At 37.2% G+C, this 17490-nt stretch overlaps 1 long non-coding RNA gene across 1 annotated transcript; it reads left to right on the top strand.

The window, feature by feature from the left end:
* Positions 1 to 13237: 13237 nt before the first annotated feature.
* Positions 13238 to 17138, top strand: LOC114260179 (uncharacterized). The gene is made up of 6 exons (XR_014362902.1): positions 13238 to 13466; positions 13536 to 13727; positions 14051 to 14132; positions 14446 to 14500; positions 14679 to 14750; positions 15454 to 17138. It is a non-coding gene; the product is annotated as an uncharacterized LOC114260179 (long non-coding RNA).
* The last annotated feature ends 352 nt before the right edge of the window (positions 17139 to 17490 follow it).

A 17490-nucleotide genomic window follows, 5' to 3' on the forward strand; every position in this document is an offset into this window, starting at 1 on the left:
AGCCTTCCTTCTCCTTTGAAGAGGCTCAGCAAAATCAGATATATATATGTGATATATGCACCACTCTCTCTCTATATCTTTCTCTCTCTCTCTCTCTCTCTTTATTTGTGTGTGTTAGAGGGCCTAAAAGGGTGTTTTGTTCTTAGTTTTGCACTAAGGCACCTAGTATTACACCATACTTGGGTTATTGGGGTCTTGAGAGTTTGTTCTTGGAGTTTTGAGTTGATTTTGATCAGAAGAAGGGGCCTGAGGTTGCTGTTCTTCAAGTGTTCTTCAAGGGTGAGCATAGCTACTTTATATTCCCCATTCTTGCACTGGCTTTTAACCCACTTTGCATGCTGTTTTGAGCTTTGTGTATAACTGATAAAACTCTAATTTTTCATGCTTAAGATGTTTCATTAAGGTCACTTTGGTGTTGGGGGTCGACCTCCCCCTCTTTGGCCTTGTTTGGCATTTTTTTTGTGCCTTCTTTGTTGAGCCTTTGAAACTTTCGTGTATTGGCCTTCTCACCACTGAAATCCAGAGGATTTTTAGTGGTGAAGAAGAGGTTTTGGGGTCTTTCATAGGGGAGGGACACCCCTTTCCCTTTGTGTCTCATTTGTTTGTGTTTTTGGCTCATAAGGGTAGCGTGCATGCCTAGCTTTGTTTGGTCTTATTTCAGAGGTTATTTAGTGTTTTTTAACATGTTTTACCTCTGTTCCATGGTGGGTTGTTGACCCCTTGCATGCATAATACACTTGCCGTGCATTCCTCCATTTTGCCTAGGAATGCATCTTACCTTTGGACTACCATGCATGCATGCTTTGGCTTAACTTTATGAAGCTTTTAGTCATATTTCATCATGCTTGAGATCTGTTGGGTACTGATTTGGTTATATTTGCCACGTTTGGTATAGCCACCATGCATTTTGACTTGTGAGTCTTGAGTGTGTGAGTCATTAGCATGCTTTAGTTGGGTTGTTTCAGTGATTTTGAATCATTTATCATGCCATTTCAGTCCATATTTTTGTGCTTACATGCTTGCATTTGTTACCCTTTCAATGCCTTGAAGAGTTGTGGACTTATGCTCTATGTTTGGGCCTTGGTGTATGCTTCTTTGTTCAAATCATTTAGAGGTCTTCTAAGTGGGTTTTGGGGGTTATTTTGGCATATTATAACTTTGTTTTTCATCACATAATCCATGCCATGTTTGGTTAGGGTGGGTGTAGAGTAATGCTCCCTTTCGTGGCTTTGAATGCCCTTTGTTTTGGGTCCATTTCTTGGCATGTTTTGATCATGTTCTATGCATGCTTTAGTCTTGTTTTGGAGTGCCTTAGGACTGTTTTAAGCCATTTTGGTCCTTTGGGGTTTGGTTGACATAGCTATGGTTTGGACCCCTTTGTTGGCTTCAAGTTTTGGTCATTATTGCATGCCTTACTTGCATAACATGGTTGATTTGGCATCATCCTCTATGCATTTTCAGAGTTTAACATGTTGGTCAATGTCCATGTTTATCATCTTTTGAGTGTTCTTGAAAGTTACCTTTTGTGTCTTAGCTTTAGGCCCATTGGTGTGCATGTTTGCATGAGCATTTGTCCATCATTTGCATCATCTTTGGCCACTGTTTATGGCAAGGCTGAGGTCTGCCCTTTGCGGTTTAAGTCCACCATTGCATGTTTTGACATGATGCATTACTTTGGTTTCATGCTTGCATTGTCTCATCTTTGGACGTTTGCATGTTGTTTAACTAGTTGCATTCCATATCCTAGCTTGCATGATGGGTTGCATTGCATTGTATCTTGCATGTTTGGCACATTGCACTTGGCATGTTTGTTACCTTAGCCTCATATTGCATGCTTGAGACATGTTGCATACTTGAGTCACATTGCATACTTGCATTACATTTTGCTTGGTTTGGGGTGTCAAACCAAGCATGAGGAATGAGGGGCGTTCGTACTCAAAGTGATGTAATGCGCCTCAATCCTCGGTTGCCGATGCCCTTGATCTCAACATGATAGGGCGTGTAGCACTCATGTGTTTTGTTGCATTCATTCACATTGAAATGCATACTTGACTTCTTGGACCATCACGCATTGAAATGCGCGATTCGTGGTCCGAGGGTCAAGTACCAAACTCCCTTGAGCCCATAGCATGATAGGGAGAGTGGCCATGCACAAATTGCTTTGAAAATTTCATACCATGCATTGTCTGTCCTCTGTTGCTGTTAAAACAGGGCTCTGCAAGAAGAAATGGCCGGCCGACCACTTTTGGTGCCGACCGACCATCAATATCCAGCCAGTGGTTCAATATTTGGTCGATAAGCCTATTCCCATGGCCGGTGGATTTGAATTGTGGCCGGTGATATTCCACAACACTCAGGGAGTGATTTAGAAGGATTCTGGAAACTTTCATAAATTTTAGAGGAGCAAGGCAGTGCAAACAGAGGCAACAGTGGCATGGTACCGGGTTTCCAGGCGAGGCGAACCGCGCATGCATCATCCCATCATTCCGAGGCGGGGCTGCGGCCACTTTCCTTCTGTATTTAATTTGTAATTAATTAGAAGCTTTGCAATATTTAATTAGCTAGAGTAGTTAATTATTTGTTTAATTTGTATTATTCTTTTGGTCCCTCCGGGCGAGGGCAATTCTGTAATAAGTGTGCGTGAGTGTGTGTATGTCTTCCAACCCCACGTCTTTCTCCTTTTTATTTACTAGCTTATGATGGTTAGATTAGGGCATGTTTTATTTAGCATACTTATGCTTCACATGTTTGCATCATTCATCTGTATTGCATGCACCGGGCTCGGCGCATCATACTAACTGCATTTGTATTTCAATTCTAAGTTGAATACGTGTTAGCTGTAGCATCATCATATGCCATCTAAGAATAGCCGAGCCTATTGTAGTTGTATCTTGCATGTGTTGCATTAGCCATCTTAACATGAACTAGGATCATGGATTTGATTATTAACTAGTTTCTGTTTTGGCTTGGAGTACTAGGTAAGCATTTACCCTTTAGCATCCTTGCATGTGTGTGAGTGTTGCCATGATAGTATGCTTACCATGAGGCTACGTGCTTATGTGATATGTCTGCCTAAATGCCTGTGGGTGAAGGTTGGATTATCTGAATTGGAATAATGCATTGACTGTGAGTTTTAAGCCCACTAGATAGTGGCAAAATCATGTTTTCTAAGCCCACCCGAGGGTGGCAAAATCTGCATTTTTAGCGTACTTGCGAGTAGCAAACCGCTTTAAAAAACAAACATGAAATGTTTTGTTCCAATTCAGGCGATCCAGTCTATACTTGTATGCTGTGCGCATCACATAGTAATTCTAGGCTATTAACCGGAATAAGAACGTATATGTTTTCAAAACAAGATATCATGTTTAGTAGAGGCCGATCTTTGATCGGGCAAGCGGGGGTGCTCATAGTTGACCTTCCCCAATCGTACCCAAGTTCCCAAGCCGAGGCAACTTTGGCGATGACGGACACGTGGCCTTAGGCAACGAGTCAGGGTTTCCTAAATTCCCCCAAAATAAATATTTAGGTGGCGACTCTGTATCTGGCAAAGTAGTCCATGTTTGGCACTTCTTTCTAAAAATCTGTTTTCCAAAACGATTTGCCGGATTTGGACTCTTTGACGATTCATCGGTCTTGCATTGCACTCTGCGAGATTAGATACAAGACCGTGACATTTGAGTCCGAGCTGTAATGAGCCCAAATGAACGAAACGGGATTCCCTCCCGAGGTGTTCGGAGGACGTCTACACATAGTCTGCTGTTGACGGTTCACATTCTTCCTAAGGGTTCGAGATTGATTCTAATTCTCATTCGGTTAGTTCCCTTAGCAACACGGCCCTGTTATTCGATCATAAGCAATTCACAATCTCACATAATGTAATCAAATCAAATAGTAGTTCTCAATAAGGGTCTCCTCAGATCAAATCAATGAAAGTTCGATCAGGTCATATCAGATGAAAGTTCTACCCAGTCATATCAAATAAAAGTTCAAAACGTGAGTCATCAAACAAAAGTTTCATCAGTTAAACAAAGGTCTCATCAAACCACAGTTCTATTAGATTAGATCGGGTAAAGGTTCTAGCCTTATTATTTCCAAACGAAGCACATTTGTTCTATAGTTCATACTCCATTCGCTTAGGTGCATAGTCAGTAGTTCTACAGTTGTTCTAAATTCCTCGGTTCTCAAATCACATCAGAGTTATGTATCACAATAGTTCATACCGAAAAGTTCAGGTCATATACAATGTTACATTCTCCAAGTAAGTTCACATGTGGGTGCACAGGTATGTAATTGTTCATATCAAGAAGTAAGCGTCACAGTCAATATAACAATTTTCCAGAGTCATAATCCCAACGGTCAAGTTATTAACAAATAATCACATCAATCATTCTGAGCAAAGGTATAGTCATATATGTACATATCCAGAGTCTAATAATATCCACAAGCATAGGTATGCATATACATAAGTCCAAATAGTTCCATAGCATAGGTAATTGTTAGCAAAGGTCCACAGCGTCGCACATATAGTTCACATCAAACAGTAGGTCTCCAAGTATTCATTAACCACAGTTCAACCCCATCAATTCTAATAATATTATAAGCATGAAAACATGCATGCAGGTACGAGTCTAAAATCAGTTATTATTTAGGCATTCGTTCGCAGATTCACAAGCAGAAGTTCATTCTTTCAAACTGACATAGGTTCTCAATTTTAGAAATTCCCTACGTGACTGATTCATACATACAATTCGTGATCATGGGTCTAATCATTTGATGATGTCAGTCAATATGTAACGGTTCAGTTCAAGTCATGGTCATACAGATTTTCCCAAGTTAAAGTCAATCATAATGTGTTCCCATGCCCAATAGTTCTAGCATAATTCAAAAGGTCGCACCTAACAGTTCATATTAAAGTTTTGCAATACGGTACGAAGATTTAACCCAGCAATTTCTCATTGTTCATAAGTCCCAATAATTCCCAAAACTCAGGTGATTCATTATAGGGTTTCGAGCATCTCATATAAAGTTAGTAAGTCTTCGAGACAGTCAATAACTAGGGTTCATAATTCTAATAATTCAATTGGTTCAGTCAACATTCCCACAATCTATATTAAGTTAAGAAACGAACGATTCCCACACAAATTCCCATATAGACAATTGCACATAGTTAAGGTAATACCTGCGTCAGTTGTTTCAGTATTCCGAGCATTTTCTGGAACTAGGATATAAACCCTTCCTTGCTTCTAGGTGTTGTTCGGATGAGCTCGTGAGCAAGATTTAGCTAAGTGTCCTTTTTGTCCACATCTAAAATAGGCTCCTAACAGGCAGCGACAAATGCCCCAATGATGTTTCCCACATTCTCTACATATAGGTATATTGTTGATCACGTTGCTCCCCCAACTTTCTTTGTTCACAGTTTTCGCCCTAGATTTTTCATTCGCAGAAGTTATCGAATTACTAGTCATTTCGACTTTCTGTTTCTTCTGTTTCGCTCTTTCTGATTCAGTTGATGATGTTGATTTTGATATTTTCAAGGCTGCTATGTTTGCCTCAGACATTAAGGCCTTATCAAGAACATCTACGTATTTTGGCAATTTTAAGACGCCCACTCGATCAAACACATTTAAGTCAAGCCCACCTTCAAATTTCCTAGCCTTTTTGTAGTCAATGTCTATCATGTGAGGTGCATAACGGGCTAACTCAGTAAATTTTGTTTCATATTCAGCCACAGTCATTTTGCCTTGTTTTAGTTGCTCAAATTCGGATACCTTCCTATCCCAGATGCATTGGGGAAAATATTTTTCGAAGAAAATTTCTTTAAATGTATCCCATGTCACACCCTCATTGTCAGTTCGTACTAACATCCACCATCTCCTAGCCTCCTCTTTGAGTGTGAATGTTGCCAACAAAACTTTCTGTGCTTCAGTACACGAAAATACCTCAAATATTTTCTCAGTTTCTAAGACCAAGCCTTAACTTTCAACGGTTCAATACCCCCCCTGAAATTTCGGTGGTTTCATCTTATTGTATTTCTGTGTCAGTGTTATCATATCATAATTAGCTGGTTCAGGTACGTGTATTTGCCCTTGTTGCTTTTGTTTCAGATTTTTAGTTAAGGCTTCGACCATCTTTCTAACCGGCTAATTCTAGCGTCAGAAGATTCAGATTCGTCTATATTCCTTGTCCTTTCCATTGATATACACATAAGTAGGGTAACCATTAACATAGGGAAAGTCCTCACTGATTTCACATTTCATTTCATATCAGACGCGCTTATACTTTTATCTCAATTCAGATACAGTCACATGATCCTTACTTTCATACGTTCACGTTCACAAGATTCCACATTTGATATTGAAATTAACCTTACATGTTATTCCACTTAACTTCTTCGATCATGCACAAAGTTTCATTTCAATTCATTTTCAATAAGGATGTGTTCATAATAGTTCACACACTTAAACATGGTAATGCAATGTCCCTATAATAAGGGGGCTAGCAAAAGCAAGTACATAAATATAGTTGTCCAATGAGTTGTGCTGACTTATATGAAACAGAATATTTAAAACTTTATATACATAGTCAAAAGTCAATCACACATTATACCCACACACATTAAAGTATATGAAGTACAGCCAACAAAATTACATCAACTCATATATATACACAGGACCAACAGAACTTGAACACAGGACACTTCGGGAACCTCCACGTGAGGCACAATGGCTGGCTAACAACAGAACACAGATCCAAACAAAAGTCTCCAGACTTGAACTCCAGAATGCTCACCTATACATATATATATACAAACAATGAGCTAAAGCCCAGTGAATAACATTAAGGTAAAGAGGTTAGTGAACGAAATCCGAACATATCATAAGCAGAAAACAGATCATAGCATAATCATTCTCATATCAGAACATAATAATGGTACATCCCATAGAACACATCACAGAACGTCTTCCGACTAGAGTAACCGGTTCCGGATACCGATTAAACACATATCACCACAATGAAGTGGCTAACGAGATCTCGTAATTACTTGTACGTCATGGACCCGCATTTTCATGCCGTCCCCCATGACTTGGGACTATCTATGGATGCCATAATAGATTTCAAACTTGGAATGTTCGTTCATGTAAACAGATAACATTTCAGAAATCATAGCTTATCATATTCCATTTCGAACATAATTGCATATAAACATATCTTTACGATAACGTTACTCACAGTGGTTCTCGCAAATGGTTAATCAATCTTCAGACGTTGACCTATAATCACAAAAGTACATAACACAACATATCTCATTATTACCCGTTCACATGGCCAACACAGCTTAACTTTCATTACGTTGGTTCTTGTTCATACTTGGCACATTGATTAAAACACACATACACTTGCAGTCTCGGAACTTGGTACAATCTTTTCTTAGTGTATTTCTAATCCATAACCACATTATCAAAGCTTAATTCAGGCTTAGGAATGCCTAAGATGCAATGAGGATGCCAAAACATGAGTTGGAGCACTTAGGCAAAATTTCTGAAAATAAGGTCCCCACTCGAGCGTAGACTTCCTCGCTCGAGCGGAGATGCAAAATGAGAGGGGTCGCTCGAGCGCACATTCCTTCGCTCGAGCGATCTGTAAACTTGGGAAAAAGTACTGGTTGGTCTCAATCTACGCTCGAGCTACAACTTCCACGCTCGAGCGGACATGCAAAATGAGGATAGTCGCTCGAGCGCACATTCCTTCGCTCGAGCGATCTGTAAACGACATAAAACTTCTGGGAGCTTACAATTCACGCTCGAGCAGACTTTTGGTCACTCGAGCAGAGTGTACGCACTCAGAGTGGTTGCTCGAGCGTAAACTCCCACGCTCGAGCGTGGATACAAATTATGGAATTTCCAAATTTGATCACCAAGCTCAAAACTCGAATTCAACCATCCAAAACACATCTCTTGGGCCCCAAAACTTGAGATAACATAGCAAACTTGCAAAACATGAAGAATTTAGGATCATTTCATAAAATCATGGCCCAAGGTTTTGCCAAAAACTCACATTCCATCTTGAAATTTAAGAAACAAAGCATGCATGTAAAATCTTTCAAACTCTTTTCTTCAAACTTCATGAAACTAGTAAATTGAGCTCAATGGCTCCATGCATGACGGAAATCCTTTTCAAAACATGGATTTAAGCTTTAAAGTATGATGAATTACACATGCATGTGCCAAATAACTCATGATAACAACATAGATGCCCAAAATCAAACTTAACATGTCAAAACTCCATGTATTCATGCATGCATGTATGAATGGTAACTCAAATCTTCATCCTAGGCTCAATATTCACAATTAAACTCATAATCTTCATGTTGGTGACTTAGATTCATAAATTTGGAGTTGAATTCTTACCTAGAGTCTTGGTCTTGCTAAGAACTTGCACAATTTTGATGAGCACCTACAAATCTTTGAGTTCTCTCTTCAATCTCCTCCTCTCTCTCTCTCTAGAATGAAATCTCTCTCTCTCTCTAAAATGTTTTCTCAGATTTTTGCACTTAGTTATGAGGGAAAATGAGCTCAAATGAGCTTAAAGGCTCACATATATAGCTAGGGTGCTAAAAATGCATTAATTAGACATAAGGCTTGCCAAACGCAACCTAACGAATCAGACTGAATCAATTTTTAATAAAACTCTCCATAAGGTTCTAAAAATTCTAAATAACATATTGATGTAATCAATTTCGGTTTCGGATGCCGATAAGGCTTTTAATTTACATATTAAAGCGAAAAATCCAAACAGATATTTCTACAGGCAACAGATAGAAAGCCAAATATCATGCAAAATACAGAATAAACGCATAATTTATTTTAATCCTCTCATTAGCATCATTGATTACGGATTAGTGGCTAATTACAAATCGGGGTTATTACACTTTATCATCACCTGATGCTATTTTCTGGAGAGAGGCTATAAATGATGAGATAGATTCACTACTTTGAAATAAAACATGGAAGCTAGTGGATTTACCTTCAGGTTGTAAAACTATTGGGTGTAAATGGGTCATTCGTAGAAAAAACTTAAACTGAATGGAACTATAAATAAATATAAAGTGAAACTTTTCGCTAAAGGTTTTAAGCAATAAATTGATCTTGATTTCTTTAGTACTTTTTCTCCGTTTACTAGAGTTATATCCATTAGACTATTGATAGTAGTGGCTACAATTCATGATTTAAAAATTCATCAAATGGATGTGAAAACAACATTTTAAATGGAGATCTAGATGAAGAGATTTATATGGACCAACTCGAGGGATTTGTGGAGCCTGGCCAAGAAAGCAAAGTGTGTAAGCTAACTAAATCCCTTTATGGTTAAAACAAGCTTCTAAACAGTGACATGAGAAATTTGATTCCTGCATGCTTGAGAATGGCTATTAGACTAATAAATGTGATAAGTGCATATATTATAAAACTTGTGAGAATGCACATGTGATTATTGGCCTATATGTGGATGATCTACTTATCTTTGGCTCTAATTTGCATATTATAAATGAGACTAAAAATATGCTTAATAGCCACTTTGATATGAAAGATCTTGGTGAAGCTAATTTTATTTTTGGAATTAAAATTACCAAGACTAATGATGGCATTTTTCTTGATCAGTTGCATTATGTTGAGAAAATTTTAAAGGATTATAATTTTCTAGACTGTAAACATGTTGCTACTTCTTTTGATGCAAGCATACATTTATCTATTGTAACAAATGAAAAAGAAGTGATTAATCAAAAGGAATATTCTAGCATGATTGGTAGTTTAAGATATGCTACAGACTGTACTAGACTTGACATTTGCATATGTTGTTGGAGTACTTAGCAAATTTATTAGCAAGCCAAGTCAAGATCATTGGCTTGCCATGGAAAGAATTATGAGATATTTATCTGGTACTAAAAATTATGGTTTGTTTTATAACAAGTATCCTGCGGTACTTGAGGAATATAGTGATGCCGATTGGAACACTTTGTCAGGTGATTCTCTCTCTACCTCGGGTTTTATTTTTACCTTGGGTGGTGGTGCTATATGTTGGAAGTCTAAAAAATAGACTATAATTGCTAATTCTACAATGGAAGTTGAGCTTATAGCGTTAGCTTCAGCATGTGAGGAAGCGAATTGGTTGAGAGATTTGTTACATGAAATCTCTTTTTGGGAAAAATCAATTCCTCATGTGTTAATTTGTTGTGGTAGTAATGCTGCTATTGGTAGAGTGAACAACTATTTTTATAATGGTAAATCCAGACCTATTCGAAAGAAACATAGTAATATGAGATCCTATTTGAGTAATGACATCATAATTGTGAATTATGTAAACTCTTGTGATAATCTTACGGATTCGATAACCAATGCCTTGGGAGATAGGGTCTGGATTACATTGAGGGGGATGGGTTTGAAGCCTATAAAATCATAAACTATGTATGAGGACACCCAACCTGGGAACCAGAGATCCTGTAACTAGGTTCAATAGAAAGAACGAATCATATGATGGTTATAAAAAAATGCACTCCTTAATATTTTGTTGTCTATCCCTATGATGTAAGTGCATTTGTCCTGTAATGTTGGAGGGTTGAGTTTTTATACTCTTAATGAAATTTTATAGCTCTTGTTGAGTGGGGTGTGTAAATTACAAAAATATCCTTGACAGATTTCACCTATGTGAGCATGGAAGTGGATCTGTTTTTTATGAGAACAAGGCTTATTCTCAAATCTGCTCATGAAAATTGGGATAGGCACAAGGCCGTAATGTGCTGACTATTAGAAGCTCATGTCAACACCTGGATCATTATGTGTGAGTAGTAATAGTTTATTTCCCCTAAGTAGTTATAGTTCAAGTCTAGGACCACTACTGACTCTGAAGTAGAGGTTGTTGTTTCACTAATAAAGGTTCAATACAGAGCACACCTTCATGATGCATACTAGTCTATCTTTGTTTGGTAATCTCTCTTGTCCTTATTGATATTAAAATGAGTGGGGGGTTGTTGAACCATTTTAATATCTTTTATTTATTTATTTTTTGGTGACCTTCTGTCTTATTCATGAATCTTTTTTTTTTTTTGGTGACCTTTTGTTTTGTTCATGAATGGAGATTAATTGGAAGGTCATAGGTTTGGTGGTGAGTTAATATTTGGAGGTTTTGGGACTCTCCATTTTCTCTAGTTTAATGGTCATTATTTTTTGGTATAATTTATAAGGTCCTAGTAGCCTATAAATTGTTCTTCTCTACTCTTTTCTAGACTAACTATTTTTTACACTTGAGATATTACTAGCCAAAGAAGGGTGCTTTTTCTTGGTAGAGCTTTGGGTTCACCATCTTATACAGAGTTAGCTTGAACCCTACGACAAGTGGTCAGGCTGTTGTATCCTGGAGGGACAAGTTATAGTTTAGTGACTATTATATCGGTATTTGGGTTCTTCCTACCGTAGTGGGCTTGATCTCCTTAAAGAAAATAAGATATTTGTGCCTCAGCCTGATCTATTTGTATCTTATTTTCTTTGCATTATTTATCAATAAAATATAATTTTTCTGGTATTTTCACCAACAACATTCATTTTCTGTTGGCACCATAAGATATTCTTCTTCTTATTATTATTAGTAGTATTATTGTTCGACTGCTTGTTCTTCCACGTGTTCCGAATCGGAGGCTTCTAAACCAATCTGCCTTAGGTTTCTAAAATTAGGAAAGATAAGGGCTGTAAGATGCTCTTCGACTCTCGGAATTGGAATGTGGTCTGCCGCCGAAAACATTGCGTAAGTCGGCTCGTATCGCAAGAGAATGTGGGCCGCCCTTCACTACAAGAAATTGCACTTTTGGCAACTACTTTTGGCGATGATGTCAATTTTTCATCGCCAAAAGTATATTTTTGGCGACACAGTGATCAATTTCGTTGGTAAAAGTATACTTTTACCAATGCAATTTGCTACCGTTGCTAAAAAGCATAACATTCTTTTAGCGCCAAAATTTTTGGTTGGCGCTAAAATTTCAGAACTTTTAGCTACGACGCTTATGTTTTAGCAACACAATGAGCGTTGCTATTAGTGTGCATACTTTTGGCAACGACAAGTTGGCGTGGGCAAAGAGTTAATCATTTAGCGACGATAACACTATTCGTTGGTAAAAGTTTTGCTAGTGGAATGATGTGATATAGTGATTTGTATTTTTTATTACAATTTTTCAAAGAGTTTTAAATATTCTAATCACTGAATTGTAAAATTAAAATGATCATTGAATTAGATCACAAAATGAACCCATTAACCCCAAACACACTCTTAAGTTGAGATGACTAATTTGAGATAGTTTGAACTTTTTCAAAGAATATGGTTAGATTATCAATTTCAATATGTTTGGTTTTATTTTTAGAAACTAGTTTCAATTTTTTCCTCTAAAAAACTAAAAAAAATTAGGTGAAATAAAAAAATACTTATTATTTTTGTATATTTTTATCTTTTACGTCATAAATACTTTTTCAAAATTTAAAAATATAATTTTGAATTTTATTGCTCTCAAATTATTTTTAATTTTTTTCAAAAAAACAAATCTAAAAATTGTTTTGAAATTATTATTATTATTATTATTATTTATTTTTTTTGGGGGGGGGTGATCTGATTATCTGCAGTGGCAAATTCCCTCTTATAATTCCCTCCTCTCTTTTTTTTTTCCCATCATCAAATCTCCCTTCATCAATCTGCACGATTTCACTATTGCACACCCTTATCTCAAAATTCGTAGTTATCTCTCCCTCACGATTTCACTCTTGATCGTAGGGTTTGTGCCGTTTGCTGCTGCCGTGTGAGACGATCGGTGCTTCAATGTGCCCCTACAGGTTTGTTCCCTTTTCGCTTTCACTACAACAAAACTAGATTTTTACGGCTTTACATTAACGACATACAATAAATGTAAGTTGTAATTTCTCACTTTTACGACTTGTTTTTTTTGTATGTCGTAAATAATTTTCCAATCATGACGTGTTTATTGCGTAAGTCGTAAATACAAATAACAATGATTTTTTTACAACTTGCAATGTTAGCCGTAAATAATAAAACTTTCTATGATGTGCATATGGCATGTCGTTAATACATCAATTATACACGATACATATATGCCAATTGTTAAAAGTATTACACTTTTTACGCCGTACAAAACACTTGCCGTTAAAATATTACACTTTTTACGACGCATAATTTATATCGTGAATGGAATGATCAAAAAAAAATAAGCGTCAAAATAAAATTTCTGGCGCCAATTACCAAATATATATATTAGAATTTTTTTTTCCAAAATAACTCTTGATCTAGTTCCTCTAATCAGAAAGGACCATAGCAAGGGCTTCAATCTCTCTCTCTCTCATGATGAGGCTGAATCAATTGTTGAGGGTTACCAGGATCATCTCATCTCTTCTCTTCGGTTGTATCTGAAATCAAAGGTATCTATCGTTGTCTCGTTCTTCTCTTCTCTTATCTATTGCGTATCTGAGTTCGGTTGCTTCCTCAAGGTGTTCCATTCGAAGGAAGAATATAGAAAATTGTTCAAAGGAAGGTGGACAGGTGTCATAACCATAGTTCTCAACAATTCCAAGTTCGTAGTCACCTTCTAGAACCGTCCCGACGAGATCGAGTTTGGGTTTTCGGAGTTGTAAGTTCACCGGGAGTGGGTCAACGGCAAATGGGTCTAACCCGAAAAGCAGGTATGGATTTAGGGTCTTGCTTTCTAGTGTTTCGGGGGTTTATGATATGCCCTTTGATTTCGGCTAGTATATGATGCTAGGATTTGATTTCTAGGGTTTTCGACAGTGAGGAATTTGATGAAATATCTTGATTTCTAGGGTTTTTAACTGTGAGGAATTTGATCAAATCTAATGTTATTGTCAATGTTTGTTTAATTTTGTTTTATTATTAGTGATTTTGATTTGTTTGATTATATATATATATATATATATACATTTGTGAATTTCCTTTCTTATTGGACATCATTAGTGTAAACTATCTTTTTTTTCTTCTTCTTTTGCAGATCGATATGGTACTTTAACTGGTTCTCGTAAGGTCGAGGTACTTATTTTTGCTGATTAATATGCTTTGGATTGCAATTCCAGGTTGTTTCCTTATTCATTGTGTGGAAAACATTGAATGTACGGGTTGATTTCTAGTCTCTCTAATTCATTCTCTTCTCCATTCTTTATGATTTCAGTGCAATATACAATGCAAATAAACTATTTTGGATTTTTTCTTTAATGTGATTGCTCTAGCACACCACCTCAATAATGTCAACATACTACGTAACTAAACCCTTTTTTGCAATATTCCCTTCTTTGCCTTTTTGTTGTATTTGTTTGAACTTGGTGGTGTGTCTATGTCACCTACCGAAGCCTATGCTTATTTTTCTTCCATTCTCTTGTTTCAAGAAAGTTTCAAGGCAAGAGTATTTGAAGAAAATGGAGCAAAAGAAACTGAAGGAGCTTAGGTATGATAGGATGTCACATCTTAGTTTTATATTCTTTATGTTTTAGTTTCTGTTCTACTTGTAGATGTGTTTATATAGACAGTGGTGATTGTAACTTGTAACACTTTCATAAAAAAGATTTTGTCTTATGACTTTTTTTATCGGTTTTAATTTGGCATCCATGTCTTGGTAATTTCAGAGATGATATAGAAGACGAGCAGTATCTATTTGATGGTGTAAAATTGACTGAGGCAGAATATGGTGAACTAAGGTAATTAGATTGTGTTTTTGGATATACTTCACATTCTCCACAATTAGTTGGACTTACTCTTGTTCTCATTGATGTCTTGGTTACAATGACATGTTATGAATAATTGATTTGTTTTATGGAAGTTGTCCCCTGTCCAGCCCCCCTTTTGAAATGAAACAAAGATATGTATAAGTAATTGCCTTTTTATGGATAAAAATGACTTCTTTCTTTGTTTTTGTTGTAAATGAATCTGTGCTTGTGTTAAGGAATGACAATAATTTCTCCTAAAGTGAGTTTGCGCTGGCTTTTTGAATTTCTTGTGGTGATTAGATATGTCCTTGAATCCGTAAAGACAATATGTGCATCATTGGGAAATAAAGGGCATTTAATGACTAGTTTTTAGCACTCCAAGTTTTTGGTTGTTCCATTGTTGGTTAGGCTTTTGGCTCAGCGTAAGTATGTGATTTATTTGCCAATGCTGCTACTTATCTCCTTAATTAAATTTTCTTACTAGAGTCCTGGTTTGATTACTGCTATTATCCCTAGCAAGGTATATTTTATTGTGTGTGAAATTGCTATTTTATTGATCAATAATAAACTTATCATGGTTTTTACATTATGACATATATAAGAAAAGAAATATATGAGTTTGTTAGAAAGTTGTGACACGGGAGTTGAGTTGCTGCTGATTTTGTTGTTCTGTTTTCTTCCTTTCTTTTTCTAGTTGCTCTTAATTGGTTCCCATCGGAGAGGTGCAGTTGTAGCTGTTGTTTGCTCACTGGTTTTGGAGCTTGTAAAGAGGTGCTACTACTGCTGTATTGTTGCCGCTACTGGTAAACTGCTGATGTATGGTTTGGTGCTGCTAAACTGTTTATTTTTCAATTGTTCCTTTTCTTCTAGTGTGCTGGGCCCTCCGTTACATAAATGTAATACGCATTGGCAGGCTATGAACTGGGGCAGTTGTGTGGACTGGTTATCTGGGCAATTCTCTGGTCATTCTTTGGCCACTAGTGCTAAGAAATTAATGCTTACTTGTACTATTTACTGTATCTGGCAGAAGAGAAATGCTAGGTTCTTCTCATCTGTTTGTACTCCTGCTAATGTGGTTGTGAGAAAAGTTGAATCTCTGGTTAGGTGCAGGCTCTTATCTGTTAACAACTTCAAGGAGGATGGGGATAATGATTGGTTTATGGACTCATGGCATTCTCCTCATATAGTGTTGAGGGCACATGCTCTTTGAGTTGTTTTTACTCTTACTTCCAGTGTCTATATATATTGTTGTGTGTTTGGATCTTCCTCTTGCAGGTCTCCTAGATCAGTCCTTCGGAGCTGCCTCATTTTCCCCTTTGTATTCAGGACTTTGCTGGTACTTACTTAGGGATGTTGTGGGTTGAGTGATTGTGAGCCTCCATAGTTAGTATTGTGATGGAGATTATTGAGAGTGAGTGTTGAGAGCCTATATATGAGTGTTGTGTAATGTGAGACATCCATAATCCTATTATCTTGCTCATTATTTTCTTTGCAGGTTGTCAATGCTGGTCTCTTGTAGGGAGAAGGGTTGAGATGGTGAGGCTCTATAGCTAGGTTTTTGTGGGTTGAGTGATGGTGAGCCATATAGTTTATCTAATTCTTTTCTGCAGGTTGTCAAGCTGGTCCTAATTGTAAGGGAGTTTTTTTTGTTGAGGGTTGAGTGATTGGTTAGCCCTTATAAATTTTTTTGGAGTGCTGTGTGTTGCATCTTGAGGGTTGAGTGATTGAGGACTATTTGTTTCTGTGGGTCTACTCTACCCAGTCTTGCTGTCTATTTGTAATGAATATTTGTCAGTGTGTCCTTGCTGAGTTGTTACACATAGGTTATTGTATCTGTTCAACCCCCCCATAGGTCTGTAATATGTGGTAGTTCAAGTTTACATCTGCATTTGTCTTAGGGTTGGTCTTGGCAGAAGCTTGTTGTGATGGACTATGTTGCTATTGGTTGCTGTTCTGCTGGCTGTGGTATATGCTGAATTGCTGCTGTTGAGTTGAAATTTGTGTAGTCCATGTGTAGATACTGCCCATGGATGGGTGTATATGGTTCTCTGCTAGTTGTTGAGTCTGTGGCTCCACTTGTGTGGCTTTGCTGGTGCTACTGTCTGTTGTCTGCTGTTTGCTGTCTGCTGTCATGCTAACTGTGGTCTTAGCTGTGTTTGTGGTTCATGCTGCCATGATGTTGCTACTATATTTCCTTCCCTGTAGCAGTGTTGTTTTCTTTATAGTGCATGCTCTGGTGCTGTCTGCGGTTGCTTTCTTCTTGTATTTCTGAACTGTATGTTGCCCAACCTTTGTTTTGTTGCTGTTTGTTGCTGTCTTCCTGCCAGTAAGAGGTGGCTAATCTGCTTGGTTGGTGCAGCAAATTAGGCTAGTTTTTTTATTGGGCTCTGTTTTTTGCTGATCCTAATGGACTTAGTTTGCATTTTTGTGTTGTTTTCCTTTCTTGTTTCCGTCTTTTGTGTCAGTTTCTGTTTGTTTGATGACAATGTTGTCTGGCTAAAGAGCCTTTCGTTTTTTTCTCTGTGTTTGTTGTTAGTTTTGTGGTGCCTGAGGGATGCCTCTTGTAAACCTGTATATGTTATTGTTTTTAATTTATAACTTACTTACCTAAAAAAAAAAAAAAGAAAGAAAACCCACAGTTTTGGCTCTATGTTTTGTGATTTATTAATTTCCTTCAATGGTTTCATCTTGTTTTGCAGGTCTATGAGGATGAAACAGTTTCTAGTAGCCC

This window comes from Camellia sinensis, chromosome 3 (assembly GCF_055761805.1).
Source record: "Camellia sinensis isolate YWXY chromosome 3, ASM5576180v1, whole genome shotgun sequence".
Lineage (NCBI taxonomy): Eukaryota > Viridiplantae > Streptophyta > Magnoliopsida > Ericales > Theaceae > Camellia > Camellia sinensis.